Source organism: Perca flavescens, chromosome 4 (genome assembly GCF_004354835.1).
Source record: "Perca flavescens isolate YP-PL-M2 chromosome 4, PFLA_1.0, whole genome shotgun sequence".
Classification (NCBI taxonomy): Eukaryota; Metazoa; Chordata; class Actinopteri; order Perciformes; family Percidae; genus Perca; species Perca flavescens.
The window spans coordinates 6,988,876-7,002,593 of record NC_041334.1 but is presented as its reverse complement, the minus strand read 5'-3'; the positions used below and the strand labels follow the sequence as shown (position 1 = coordinate 7,002,593).

The window sequence follows — 13,718 nt, the reverse complement described above, 5'->3', positions numbered from 1 at the left end:
TATGGGAAAGACATTAAGCAACACAATGAGAGACTAAACAAGGTGCTGAAGAGGTTGAAGGAAAAAGGGCTCAAAATGAACGAAAAGTGTCAGTTTACACAAGAGAGCATCATGTTTGTGGGCCATCGAGTCACAGCAGAGGGCGTGACATCTGATCCAGGCAAGGTCAGAGCCATAATGGAGATGTCTGAACCAACTGGGGTCGAGGACGTGAGGAGAGTGATTGGTATGGTTAATTATCTCGGAAAGTTTTTACCCCATCTTGCATCATACACCCGACCCAAGACCTGCTTAGTGAGAAGAATGAGTGGTGCTGGGGAGCGCCACAGATAGAGGCCTTTCAGAAACTTAAAAACGAACTGAGTTCACCACAGGTGCTGGCCCCTTATTCAACCACAGCAGAGGCTTGCGTGTCGGCTGACGCCTCATCCTTTGGTCTGGGGGCTGTCCTCAGCCAACAACAGACAAATGGAACATGGAGGCCCATCATGTTCATCTCCAGAGGCCTGTCTGAGGCCGAAAAACATGCACTGATCGAAAAGGAGGCCTTAGCTGCAACTTGGGCGTGTGAACGGCTGACGCCCTACCTCCTGGGACTGAAGTTTAAGTTAGAGACTGAGCATAAACCTTTGGTGCCACTTCTGAGTACTAAGGCTCTAGATGAACTCCCTCCCAGGGTGATGAGATTTCGGCTAAGGCTGATGAAGTTCACTTTTGACATAGTCCACGTGCCAGGCAAGTGCGTCATAACCGCACATGCCTTATCAAGAGCCCCTGTAAAACACACACTCACACAGGAGGAAACAGACAATGAGGCAGAGGTTAAAGTCTTTGTGGACGCTGTCATCCAAAGCCTTCCTGTCACAGAAGCAAGATTGAAGGGAATTGAAGAGAAACAGAAAGCTGACCCAGTTTGTGCAAAACTTATCAGATACTGCAAGACAGAGTGGCCTGAGAAACATACCCTTCCTCTGGAACTGGGGCCATACTGGCCAGAGAGAGAGAGACACTCACACTGGCAGGAGAGCTGCTTCTCAGGGGGCAAAGAATTGTTATTCCCCACTGTATGAGACAAGAAACTCTCAACAACCTCCACAGTGGCCATCAAGGTATTGTCAAGTGCAGAGCAAGAGCACACCAGTCCATCTGGTGGCCAGGACTGTCCGTACACATCAGCCAGTTGGTGGAGAACTGTAACACATGCTCACAGCACAGAGCAGAGCACAGAGAGCTGTTGCTGACCACCCCAGTGCAGTAGAGACCTTGGCAAAGGGTGGGTACAGATTTATTCTTCTGGGAGAAGAAGACCTATCTTCTCATAGTGGATTATTTTTCACGTTATATTGAAGTTGCCCACGTCCACATTGCTTCTGCCAACACGGTCATTGAGGCTCTGAAAGAAGCATTTAGCCGTCACGGGATACCGGAAACAGTCATGTTGGATAACGGACCAATACAATACAGCAGTGAGCCGTTCAGAGACTTTGCCACAGAGTATGGGTTTACGCCAGGCACGGCGTTATGGGTGGGCCTGACGGGCCTAGGCCCACCCACTTTTCAACAGGCCCACCCAAAACATTTCCTCAAAAAACATGAATTTCATTAATATATTATAATTTGGTGAAGAATTATAAAAAATCGGCAAATAATCTCATAATTTGTGCTAAAATTGTCTAAATGTTTAGTTTTCAAAAACAATTAAAAAAAAATGGTCATGTCTATTTTTATGTTTCAGCGCAAGTTCAGCAGACAGTGAGGTTTGGATCGGATGTAGCTTGTCTGTATCCTAGGCTAGCTCCCAGTGATCTGAGAGTGTGAAAATCATTTCCAGTAAAGGACAAGGTTGCAACAGCCGTTGTTTAGGTACCTTAAACGTGCACGAACGTTCTCAGAGTCATCACTGCAACCAGGAGATGAAGGAGAGCTGAGATCCACAACGCCTAGCACATCTTTGTCTCGGACACCGCAGGATGCTAGCGCGGCTAGCGCGGCCAGCGCGGTTAGCGCGACCAGCGCCGGTGCTAATGCCTTTGCCTCTGCCTCGCGAGTGGATGATATAGCCCCTATGGATATAGCCCTGTGGATCGGTCTTCCGTGGATGAGCCCGCAAGGAGTATTGCCTCTGAGGGTTGTTGAAAGATGGCATTCATGGGGACATTCTTTTTTAAGAGGGGAGGTGTTGTGTAAAGGGAACTATAGTTTGACTATAGTGTGATAGTGTTTTGGAAGACACACAAGTTCAAGTAAATGTTCACGTGGAAGACACACAGCTCTCGGTGTGTTTATTTAGTTATGAACACACACATAACTTAACAGTGGTTGTTGGTGAAAGCTTCACAAACAAAATGAATATGGCCTAGTCATTTTCTTCATTTCACAGCCTTAATATGAATCAAAAGTGTAATATGACATTGACAAAATATTAAATAGGTTATTCAGTGCTAATTCTTTAACACAAAGCAACACATTATATCAAGAATAGCTAATAACCTATCTTTAAAATAATTTGTTTATTCAGGTTGAAGATGGTTGCAGCACAAAAGATGACAGGGAGAGTGCAGGGAAGTGCCAGGATATCCCAGGATACTCTACAACGTCTTTAAAATCGATAAGTTGCTGTGTCTGCCTGCTTGCTTCAAATTTACTGTGGTCCTATTGTAATGGTGCATTTCACACCACAGTTGGACCGGGCTGCAGCTTCGTACATGCTGCTGCGGAGCTACAATTTCAATTCAATTCAATTTTATTTATAGTATCAAATCATAACAGAGTTATCTCGAGACACTTTATAGATAGAGTAGGTCTAGACCAAACTCTATAAATTCCAAAACCCCAACAATTACAGTAATTCCCTCAAGAGCAAGCATTAGCAGTGGCTGTTGTGACAGTGGCGAGGAAAAACTCCCTTTTAGGAAGAAACCTCGGCAGACCCAGACTCTTGGTAGGCGGTGTCTGACGGGGCCGGTTGGGGGTGTGATGAACAGTGGCGTAATAGTCATAATAAAGATAATGGAACAGTGACTTCGAAGGTAGTCTTGGAAGTTCATGTCATAGCAGGGCACATCGTGTCATACTGAGTAGTGCAGTCTCCAATACCGGATCCTGACTACTCTGTGCATATGGGCGTTGCGGGGTGTAACGTGGCGCTGCAGAGCATGGGTGGATGCGGCGGATGCAGCAGGACGCGGCTGGGCATTGCAGGGGAAGAAGAAATATAAGGACATGGTGCCACAGCCAATTAAAGGTGCGTTTTCCTCCCAGTGGTGCTGTTCTGGATTGAATAGAACTTCTTCTGGACTAACACAACCTATCCGGGACCGATGAGGTCTCTTCTGGATTAAATACAGCTTCTTCTTTACGGTTGGTTATGACCTATACACATCAGGCTACACTGGGTGGCCGTTTTAGGTAACTAACCTAAGCTTTTGAAAATCCAGATAACTAGTAGGCTACTGATCTTTGGGTACAGCCTAAGGTTGACCTTACAAATATTGTTTTATGTAAATACTGTATATTATTTGTTGTACATATTGCTGATATTGATTTTGGTTGATTTTGATTGCTTTAACTATGCATGGTGGTTTATAGACTTGAATTGTGTTTTGTTTTCCAATATCCATGACATACTTTTTAATAGAAAAGAGGTTGCTATTTTAAACATGTATAAAAATTAAATTGTTTATTTCTTTTGTTAAACAAACCTGTGTGCTTTAAAGGTCTTGGGCCTATCCCAAGTGGCGTTGTTGGAAATCTTAAAATTCTCAGAGTATCATTACCACGTACTGCCACATTTAGATAATGAGGTTTGGAGGTGTTTAGGGCCCAGCCCAATAACTTCAGTTTTGTCTGAGTTTAACATCAGAAAATTGGTCATCCATGATTTTATATCTTTAATGCATGCTTGAAGTTTAACTAAGACTGGTTTTGTCTGGCTTGATTGATAGGTATAATTGGGTGTCATCCGCATAACAGTGAAAGTTAATTGAGTGTTTCCTAATAATATTGCCTAGAGGAAGCATATATAAGGAGAATAGAATCGGTCCAAGCACTGAGCCTTGTGGAACGCCATGGCTTACTTTAGTGTGCCTGGAGGATTCATCATTAACATTAACAAATTGAGATCGATCAGAGAAATAGGACTTAAACAAGCTTAGTGCGATTCCTTTAATGCCAACTAAATGTTCCAGTCTCTGTAACAGGATGGTATGGTCAATAGTGTTGAATGCAGCACTAAGATCTAGGAAGACAAGTACAAAGATGAGTCCTTTGTCTGAAGCAGTTAGAACGTCATTAGTAATTTTCACAAGTGCCGTCTCTATGCTATGATGCATTCTAAATCCTGACTGAAAGTCCTCAAATTTCAAATGTATATGTAGAAAATCACATAACTGATTAGTGACTACCTTCTCAAGGATCTTGGAGAGAAAGGGGAAATTAGATATAGGCCTAGGTCCATAGTTGACTAAGACCTCAGGATCGAGAGTGGGTTTTTTTCAGAAGAGGTTTTATCACAGCTACTTTAAATGACTGCAGTACATAACCTATTAATAAAGACATATTGATCATATCTAATAATGAAGTGTTAACCATGGGTAACACTTCTTTAAGTAGCCTCGTTGGGATGCGGTCTAAGAGACAGGTAGATGGCTTAGCTGAAGAGACCTTTCACATTAATTTTTGAAGGTCTATAGGATAAAAGCAGTCTATGTATATGTCAGGTCTTGTCGTTCTTTCAATCGGTCCTGCGTTTAAAGGTGAACTGTTAGAAGTTGAGGGCAAGAGGTGATGAATTTTAGCTCTAATTGTTTTAACTGTATCATTAAAGAAGCTCATGAAGTCGTCAGTACTCAGAAATAGATGGCTCAAAAGAGCTGTAACTCTGACTGGCTACGTGCTGAAAAGAAAACTTGGGTTGTTCTTATTTTCTTCTATTAGTGATGAGTAATAGTCTGATCTGGCATTTCTGAGGGCCTTCCTATATGTTTTCAGACTGCCTTGCCAATCTATACGAGATTCTTCCAGTTTGTTGGAACGCCATTTACTTTCAAGTTTTCGCGAGGTTTGTTTTAATTTGCGTTTCCTTTGCTTAATCATCTTCTCACCTCAGCAGGGTCTGGGGCCCCCCCACCAATGCCCTCCTTAAAGGTCTCCACCTCCACCCCCCTACCCACCTCAGTGACGACTCTCTCCATCCACGAGAGGGACATCAACAGACTCTTTAGGAGACAGAATCCCAGGAAAGCTGCTGGACCGGATGCTGTCTCCCAATCAAGCTTGAAGCACTGCGCTGATCAGCTGTCTCCAGTGTTCACAGACATTTTTAACACCTCACTGGAGACATATCACCTGCCAGGCTGTTTCAAGTCCTCAACCATTATCCCTGTCCCCAAGAAGCCAAGGACCACAGACTTAATGACTTCAGACCCATCGCCCTGACCTCTGTGGTTATGAAGTCCTTTGAGCGCCTTTTGCTTTCACACCTCAAAACCATCACCGACCCCCTCCTGGACCCCCTGCAGTTTGCCTACGGAGCCAACAGGTCTGTAGACGATGCAGTCAACCTGGCCCTTCACTACATTCTCCGGCACCTGGACTCTGCAGGAACCTACGCCAGGATCCTGTTTTTGGACTTCAGCTCTGCCTTCAAAACCATCATCCCGGCCCTGCTCCAGGAGAAGCTCTCCCAGCTTGGTGTGCCTGACTCCACCTGCAGGTGGATCACTGACTTCCTGTCTGACAGGAAGCAGCATGTCAAGCTGGGGAAACACGTCTCCAACTCACAGACCATCAGCACCGGATCCCCTCGCCTCTGCTCTTCTCCCTGTACACCAACAGCTGCACCTCCAGTCACAAGTCCGTCAAGCTTCTGCAGTTCGCGGACGACACCTCCCTCATCGGACTCATCTCTGATGGAGACGATGGAGGTGCAACCAAAACAATCTAGATCTCAACGCTCTAAAGACAGTGGAGATGGTTGTGGACTTCAGGAAGAACTCAGCCCCACCTGCCCCCATCACCCTCTGTGGCTCCACAATTGACACTGTGGAGTCTTGTACTCTGTAGCAGTCTGTGCTCCCTCGTTGAAAGCACAACAGAGGATGATGCCATCATTGAGTCCATCCTCACATCCTCCATCACCATCTGGTACGCTGCTGCTACTGCCAAGGACAAGGGCAGACTGCAGTGTGTCATTCGGTCTGCAGAGAAAGTGATTGGCTGCAATCTGCCGCCGCTCCAGGACCTATACGCCACCAGGACTCTCAAGCGTGCTGGAAAGATTGTGGCCGATCCCTCCCACCCCGGACACAAACTCTTTGAGCCACTACCCTCTGGCAGGAGGCTGAGGTCCATCATGACCAAAACCTCACGTCACATGAACAGCTTTTTCCCCTCCGCCACTAGCCTTATTAACAAGGCCCGGAAACCACCCTGACTCTCCACTTGGCTCTTCATGCCACTGTTCTCTCTCTGCTGTAATGCTCTTTGCTTTTTATTTATTTTTTTATTTCTATCTTTATTTTTAATTTAATTTAATACATAATGTGTACATATACTTATATTGTTTATACATATACTTATATTGTTTAATATTCCATTTAGAGAATGTGTGATGTTTACCAACAACACCAAAACAAAGTCCTTGTATGTGTTAAAAAACGTACTTGGCAATAAAACCCATTTTGATTTGGATTCTTTTTGAGGGGAGCAACTGATTCTAAAGTCGTCCATAGCGAGGCCGTAGCACTGTCTACAAAATTATCAATTTGGGAGGGATTAAAGTTAACATAAGAGTCATCTGTTATAGTTAATTATAATTTGAGCCGGAACACACCGGAACATGTTCCGGCACCTCCGACGTTGGATCCGGAACCTTTTTTATTGGATCCGGCACCTCCTGTGTCACCATGAAAAAATAATTGCCTAAATGAAAAAAATAAATTACTGTTTGTGTAGTGTTTAATGTTGTTATCTGTCTTGTTAATCTTTATTCCCCATTGAAGTTCCACTAAAATCTTGTGTTTGGATTTTCAATGCGTTTTGAGTTTTTTTTTTCAGGGTAAGACGGAGGGAGATGAGACACTTCAACAGCGCGGCGCTGCACTTCAAGTGACACAAGCGCTTGTGCTGGTTGAGATTGCGGTTATAGCCTCATTTCACTCGGGGAAATGTCAAAAAGACAACAAAGTTTGCTTAACCTTTTCAAATACGCTGGCCAGTTGGATTCCAAACAAGCAAAAAACGTTTCTGCCTATCAAAAATGTGGAGACCACGTGGGTTTTTTGGTTAATTTAATAGTCCAATGGATAATTGCTGCTTGTGAAAACGATTGTTGAATTGTATTATTTTTTTTTTTTACATTTCGCACCGATGCAGTGCATGTTCTAAAATAAAAAATAAACATTGCCCTGATGTACACACAGTGTTGTTTAGGTTTTTTTAGTCAGAGAAGCTATGTAGGCAGTTTCATTTTTTTTGTTCAGTTAACTCCAACCTCCGTTTTGAGTCGCCGGATCCACCCCCCCTCTGCGCTCCGGGACCTTCCACTTTACAAATTAAGCACTGCATAGGTGTAAACCGAGCCCTGGGTATCCTGCTCTGCCTTTTGAGAAAATGAAAGCTCAGATGGACCGATATGGAATCTTGCTCCTTAAGAGGTCATAGGGAGCAAGGTTACCTCCCCTTTCTTTGCTTTGCCCGCCCAGAGAATTTGGCCCACCCATGAGAGAGAGACATCATGGCTTTCAAACGAGCAAAGTGGCAGTTGGTCAAGGCCACACCCCCACACTCCACTTTGCCCCCCCCTTCTCTCCTCCTCAATAGCTACAGACACAGAAATGGCACATACATACTAAGGAAAGCTCATTGTGGGACTGGCTCTAGTGGCTGTAATTCTGCACCAAGGCTAAATTTCGGGAAAGAGACTTCAGATACAGTATTAGGGGACCACTAAGGTGTATATAAAAGCATCCAAAGAGCACCATGTCATGGAACCTTTAAATGTAGCTATAGCACTGTCAGATAGGCATCTAGTGTAGAACTTTTATCTTATTTCGTATAGTTGGGTTGTAGGAATTTGAAAGTTATTAACGAATGGTCTGATAATAAAGGATTCAATTTCGATGCCATATACCAGCACAAGGTCAAGGGTGTGGTTAAAACACACTGCAATTTCCGTCCCCGTAAATGCCTGTAAACGCCTGGAAATCCCCCTAATTTTCGGCAGTTATCGACAATTTACAGGCTGCGAACGTCACGTTCGTCTGTGCCACATATTGTCGGAAACGAACCATGACGTATGTGGAGAGCCCCTGCGGATGTGTTAATGGATCTAATTAGAATATGAATAGGCACCTGGCCAGAGAACATCTGGCCTGGCTGGAACTTCCTCACTCAGGATTGGATGAAAACACTACTTTTAAACAAGAAAAATCTCTCGTGATTGGTTGACAGGTCTGTCATGGGTTAGGCTATTGGTCAACCTGGGCCATCATTATTATAATAATACAATTTTATATATATATATATATATTTATATATTTGTGTATTATATATATTTATTTCATATATGCTATGTTGTATATTCATGTCATGATTATCCTAATTAAAATGATTTGCCAGGAACGTGCTGTTTATTCAAAGATAGAGCTTAATTGACACAAAACACAAACACAATCAGAAAAAAACTAAGTACAAAGCATAGGAGACACACACAGCACACACAACAAATATCCCACGCTCACGAGAAGCAGCACCGTCCACATCTAACCCGCGGCCGCCTCGGAACTGTAGGTAACCGGCAACATTCTGTCTGAAATCGGTCCATTTTGCAGACGTCTGTGGTGCGTTGTCCTGTATGTGGCGCACTTCCAAATGCTCACCTCACCCGCAGCCAGCCCACTCTGTCTCGTTTCCAGCAGCTGTAAAATCAATCAATAAAGAAAATCAGTACTGCGCAATGCACTGCTTATGGACACAACACATCTATGAATGCACCTGTAAAATATTCATATTGACCGAAAACGGATCTAATCTTACCCTCTTTTCTTCTCGACCGACTCCGAGCTGAACTCTTCACAGCTTCTGCCCGCGATGCCACATCTGGTTGTTTCTACCTGAAGCTCCTGCGTGCTGTCTCGTAATATGTCTTACAGACAACTGGAAAACAATTAAATGAGAGTGGTATGAATAAAAAAACATAAGTCACAGTAAAATTTAACAAGGAAAGATGAAAAAGTAAAAAATACTTACACACAATGGCGTCATTATCAGCATCATGTAAATCTGGAGTTGCAGACGTAGCTCCGAGCAAATATAGGTCACAGCCTCGTTATGAGGCGAGGTTAGTCTGTAAAAAAAAAAAAAAAAAAAAAAAAAAAGTACGGTTAAGATCGGTATCTATTAACGTATCTATGTCCTTATACAGAAGAATTAATGCAATTCATTCAATGAAAGCATATTCTTTAAATCTTACCCTTGCTCCGGTTCGTAGCGCCTGCTACAGTTTGTCTCTGAGTTGTGAAGACGGCGACTGCTTTCTGTAAATTACGAGATCAAAAAATACACTTTTATAAAGCAACTCACCCGCTCAGCTCTGCCTCAATGATGAATGGCGCTCAAAGCAGCCAGGTACACAGCTCTGTGCTGTTCGCATTTAAACTTGCAGGTTTAAAACATTACTGCCAAGTCTAAGTAGCCTGTTTAACATCCAAAGGCAGTCATTGTACGATCAAGAGTTAATAAACAGTACAGACTAGCTCGCCGTTTCATTAATAATCATATACTTACGTTGTCTTTTTCTTTTCTGTGAGCGCATCTTTGGAGCCCCGGAGGTGATATGGAGGAGAGAAAAAAAACGCTCCAAACGTCTTGAACAACTCCTGTGTTTCCAAGTGAAGTTGACAGAGTGTACAGACAACTCTTTTACCAGTTGGCCTGAAATATTCCCATATTTCGGAAGCTTTTGCTCTAACTTTCGGACTCATCTCCCGAGTCCCGCCACTATTTTTTAAATGGAAGCAGTGACGGCGGGAGTTGGGGGCAGGTTGGGGGCATGGATGTAGGTTGGGGGCAGGGCAGAGTGATAGAGAAACAAAGAGGAGCTGATTAACCAGCAGGGCGCGAACAGCGCACACACTGGTGTGGAGATGAATTACAGTAAGATTTAATGGATTACTGGGAAAGCTTAATAACAATAGGACAATTGAAGTCTGGATTATTAGGCCATTTCAGCAGAACCAACAGCTTCATATGCCATGGACATGTGAATATGGTGCTGAATTTGCCAGTATTTTAAGAAGACAAATGGTTGGGACCTTGTCATGCAATGACACAGCTGATATGCTTTATGTGAAGCACAGTGTTTTGGTGTCAGCAGAAAGACAGTTCTTAAAACAACTGTACAGTGGTGCCTCTGTCTCCATTCCACCAGACAATGTTGGATGAGCAAGACCAAAGAAAGGTCGCTGTAGTCATGCCACTGTGCACAGTGGTTGAGCTACATTTTACCGTTGTGGCAAAGCCTGATTAAAACTAATTGTTGAAATAAATTATTTTGTGTATCTTTTTTGCATAACATTAGTCATTACTAATGACATACACAGTAATTAATCTAGCATACTTTAATTAAATAAATCAATTCAAGCTAAAATTGAAGAGTCTACAATTAGGCTATACTGAGTCTGAACTATTTTAAGAGATTTTCTTAAAATGAAGTTTCTTAAAATGAAGTACCCTGATTTGCATTTGTATAGCTCGCAGCGTTTTCATTTACATGTTAAAGCCTCCCCTAGAATTAGAGGGGGGGGGGGTCATGGGGGGACAACTGCCAAGCAAGGCCCACGTCAATTTCCGACAATTCACTGCAGTTTTCGGTGTTGCCTGTAAATTGCCGTGTACAGCCGTGAACCTGAAGTTCCACGACAATCTACAGTGCCGCATACTGACGAAAATCCCACTTTTCATGCAGTGACAGTGAGCGGCCTTATGCACACTCTGATTGAAACCAATAGACTCTAGTAGTAAGTTGAAAGCAATACTAAGGCTATTGTCAACATCCACATGGATATTAAAATCACCTACAATAAGTACTTTGTCTGATTTAAGGACTACACATGATAAAAACTCAGAGAATTCAGATAAAAATTCAGAATACAGACCTGGAGCTTGGTAAACAACAAGAACAAATATAATTGGCTGTAATGTTTTCCATGTTGGATGTAGAAGATTAAGAACAAGGCTTTCAAATCAGTTATAATTTAGTTTAGGTTTAGGATTAATTAACTGGCTTTAATCAAAAATGGCTGCAACTCCCCCTCCTCGGCCAGAGCCTCAAGGAATTTGAGTACTAATATGACTGGGAGGAGTGGATTCATTTAGACCATAAGACAGAATAGATCAATTTGATTATTTGATATCAAATCATTTACTAGTACTGCTTAAGAAGACAGAGATCACATTTTTAATATTATAATATAATATAATTTTTAATAGTCCACATCACATTTTCCTATTCTGTTCTATCATTGCAGTGGTAGATTTAATTCCAATAAGGTTGTTAGATATAGCTTCTGTTTTGTTTACTTTTGATTTAACCGATCTGATTCGGGGGGACACCGTGGTTAGGCTCCGGTTTAGCGCGACCGCCGCCATGTGCACTCCCTGGTTTAGAGCTAGCACTACGCTTCCTTCGGTCGGTCACCCACTCGCCCGGCTGCTCGGGGCCTGCCAGGGGACTGCTAACAGAAGCTACAGTATTTTGGCCCACACTAGCTACGGAGCGCTGGCTAGCTACAGAAGCATACGATTTTGATTCCATGGTGGGGAACCTCAAACTCACTAAGCCTCACATCCAGAGCAGCGAATAAACTACATTTATTACATGTATCTTTATCACTAAAGGAGGCAGAGGAATAGGTAAACATTTGACACACCGAGCAAGGGAGAGCAGGAGAAAACTGCTTCTGATGTCATCTTTTCAGTAGCTCAAAGACTACAATCAATCTCTCCCGATGCCCCGTGCTTCTTTCTTGGTGATTTTAATCATATCAACCGTAAAAAATCCCTGAGCAGTTTCCCAGTACGTCACCTGTCCCACTCGGGGGAACAGAATACTGGATCTCTGCTATATCTCTATCAAGGGAGCCTATAAGTCCATTGCAGGTCCTCCTATAGGATTTTCTGACCATAACGTGGTGCATCTTCTCCTCACATACAGACCTGTGCTGCAAGAGACAAAGTGCAGGCATGTGTGGTCCAGGTGTGGAACGAGGAGAGCACTTTGGCCCTGCAGGGCTGTTTTGACTGTACTGACTGGTCCGTTTTTCAAGACTCATCCAACAGCATTGATGAACTGACTGATGTAGTATGCAGTTACATCTCTTTCTGTGTGGACAGTGTGATCCCAACAATAAGCCCTGAATATCTAAAGAACTGAAACATATTGAAATAGTATAGCAATAGTTGAAATAGTAAAGGCTAAACTTCAGAATAAAAGAAAAATTGAGTCCAAATTCAGTGAGTCTGATCTCAGATCTGTGTGGAATGGCATGAAACTAATGACAGGTCTACACAAAGGCACTAGCACTGTGTGTGTGGTTTTGAGTCTGATGAGCAGATAGCAAATGAATTAAATAGCTTTTATATGAGATTTTCTAACAGTGATTTTAGCGCGAAAATCAGTCACATGAGTGAGGATTTGGTCACTCTGTTTTTGATTTTGATATTGATGTATCTAAGGTCAAAACATTATTTAAACAAACTAAGGTTAGGAAAAGTCCTGGCCCTGACAACATCAGCGTTTGAGTCCTTAAGTCTTGTGCTGGTCAGTTAAGTGAGATCTTTAAAGTGATTTTCACTCAATCACTCCAGAAGCAAACAGTGCCAAAGATTTGGAAACATTCTACAATCATTCCTGTGGCTAAGTGTAAGAATCCCAAGGTCTTAAATGACTTTTGACCTGTAACTCTCACCTCATTGGTGATGAAGACTTTTGAGAAGTTGGTTAAGAGTTACTGAAGCAGGTGGAAGAACAGTTAGACCCTCTTCAGTTTGCTTACAGGGCTAGCAGAGGTGTTGAGGATGCAATACTTACATTGTTAAATTTTCTTTATCAACATCTGGAATCCTCAAAGACTCACGCAAGGCTCCTTTTTATCGACTGCTCTTCAGCATTCAATACTATTCAGCCTTACTTGTTGGCTGAGAAACTTCACTCTATTTTTAACTTGAACCCTAACTTCATTGGCTGGATACTGGATTTTCTGTCAAATAGGTCGCAGTGTGTTAGGGTTTATGGTGTCTTATCCTCAAAAAGTCTTTACTTCCACAGGCTCTCCTCAGGGCTGTGTTTCTTTCACCATTGCTTTTCATTTTATACACAAATGACTGTAGGAGTCACTATGAGAATAGGCACTGTGTGAAATTTGCAGATGACACTGTTATAGTGAGCCTTTTGAACAATGATGCATGGCCCTGTAGTTGATGATTTCACTGCGTGGTGTGAAAACTTCTATCTGTCTATCAACGTTTCTAAGACAAAGGATATGATTATTGATTTCCGTAGATCACAGCACAATGTTTCACAAACTGTTATCCAGAACATAAATGTTGAGACAGTAAATGAATATAAATATTTAGGAATCATTGACAGTAAATTATCTTTTGAGAGCAACACAGATGCTGCCTGGAAAATAGCTCAACAGAGACTTTTCTTCTTGAGG

The 13,718-nt window shown here is 42.7% G+C and overlaps 1 long non-coding RNA gene across 1 annotated transcript; it reads right to left on the bottom strand.

The window, feature by feature from the left end:
* Window positions 1-9,042: 9,042 nt before the first annotated feature.
* On the bottom strand, window positions 9,043-9,933 carry LOC114553536 (uncharacterized). The gene is made up of 4 exons (XR_003692341.1): window positions 9,787-9,933; window positions 9,473-9,536; window positions 9,250-9,346; window positions 9,043-9,156 (listed from the first exon to the last, which is right to left on the bottom strand). It is a non-coding gene; the product is annotated as an uncharacterized LOC114553536 (long non-coding RNA).
* Between the last annotated feature and the right edge of the window lie 3,785 nt (window positions 9,934-13,718).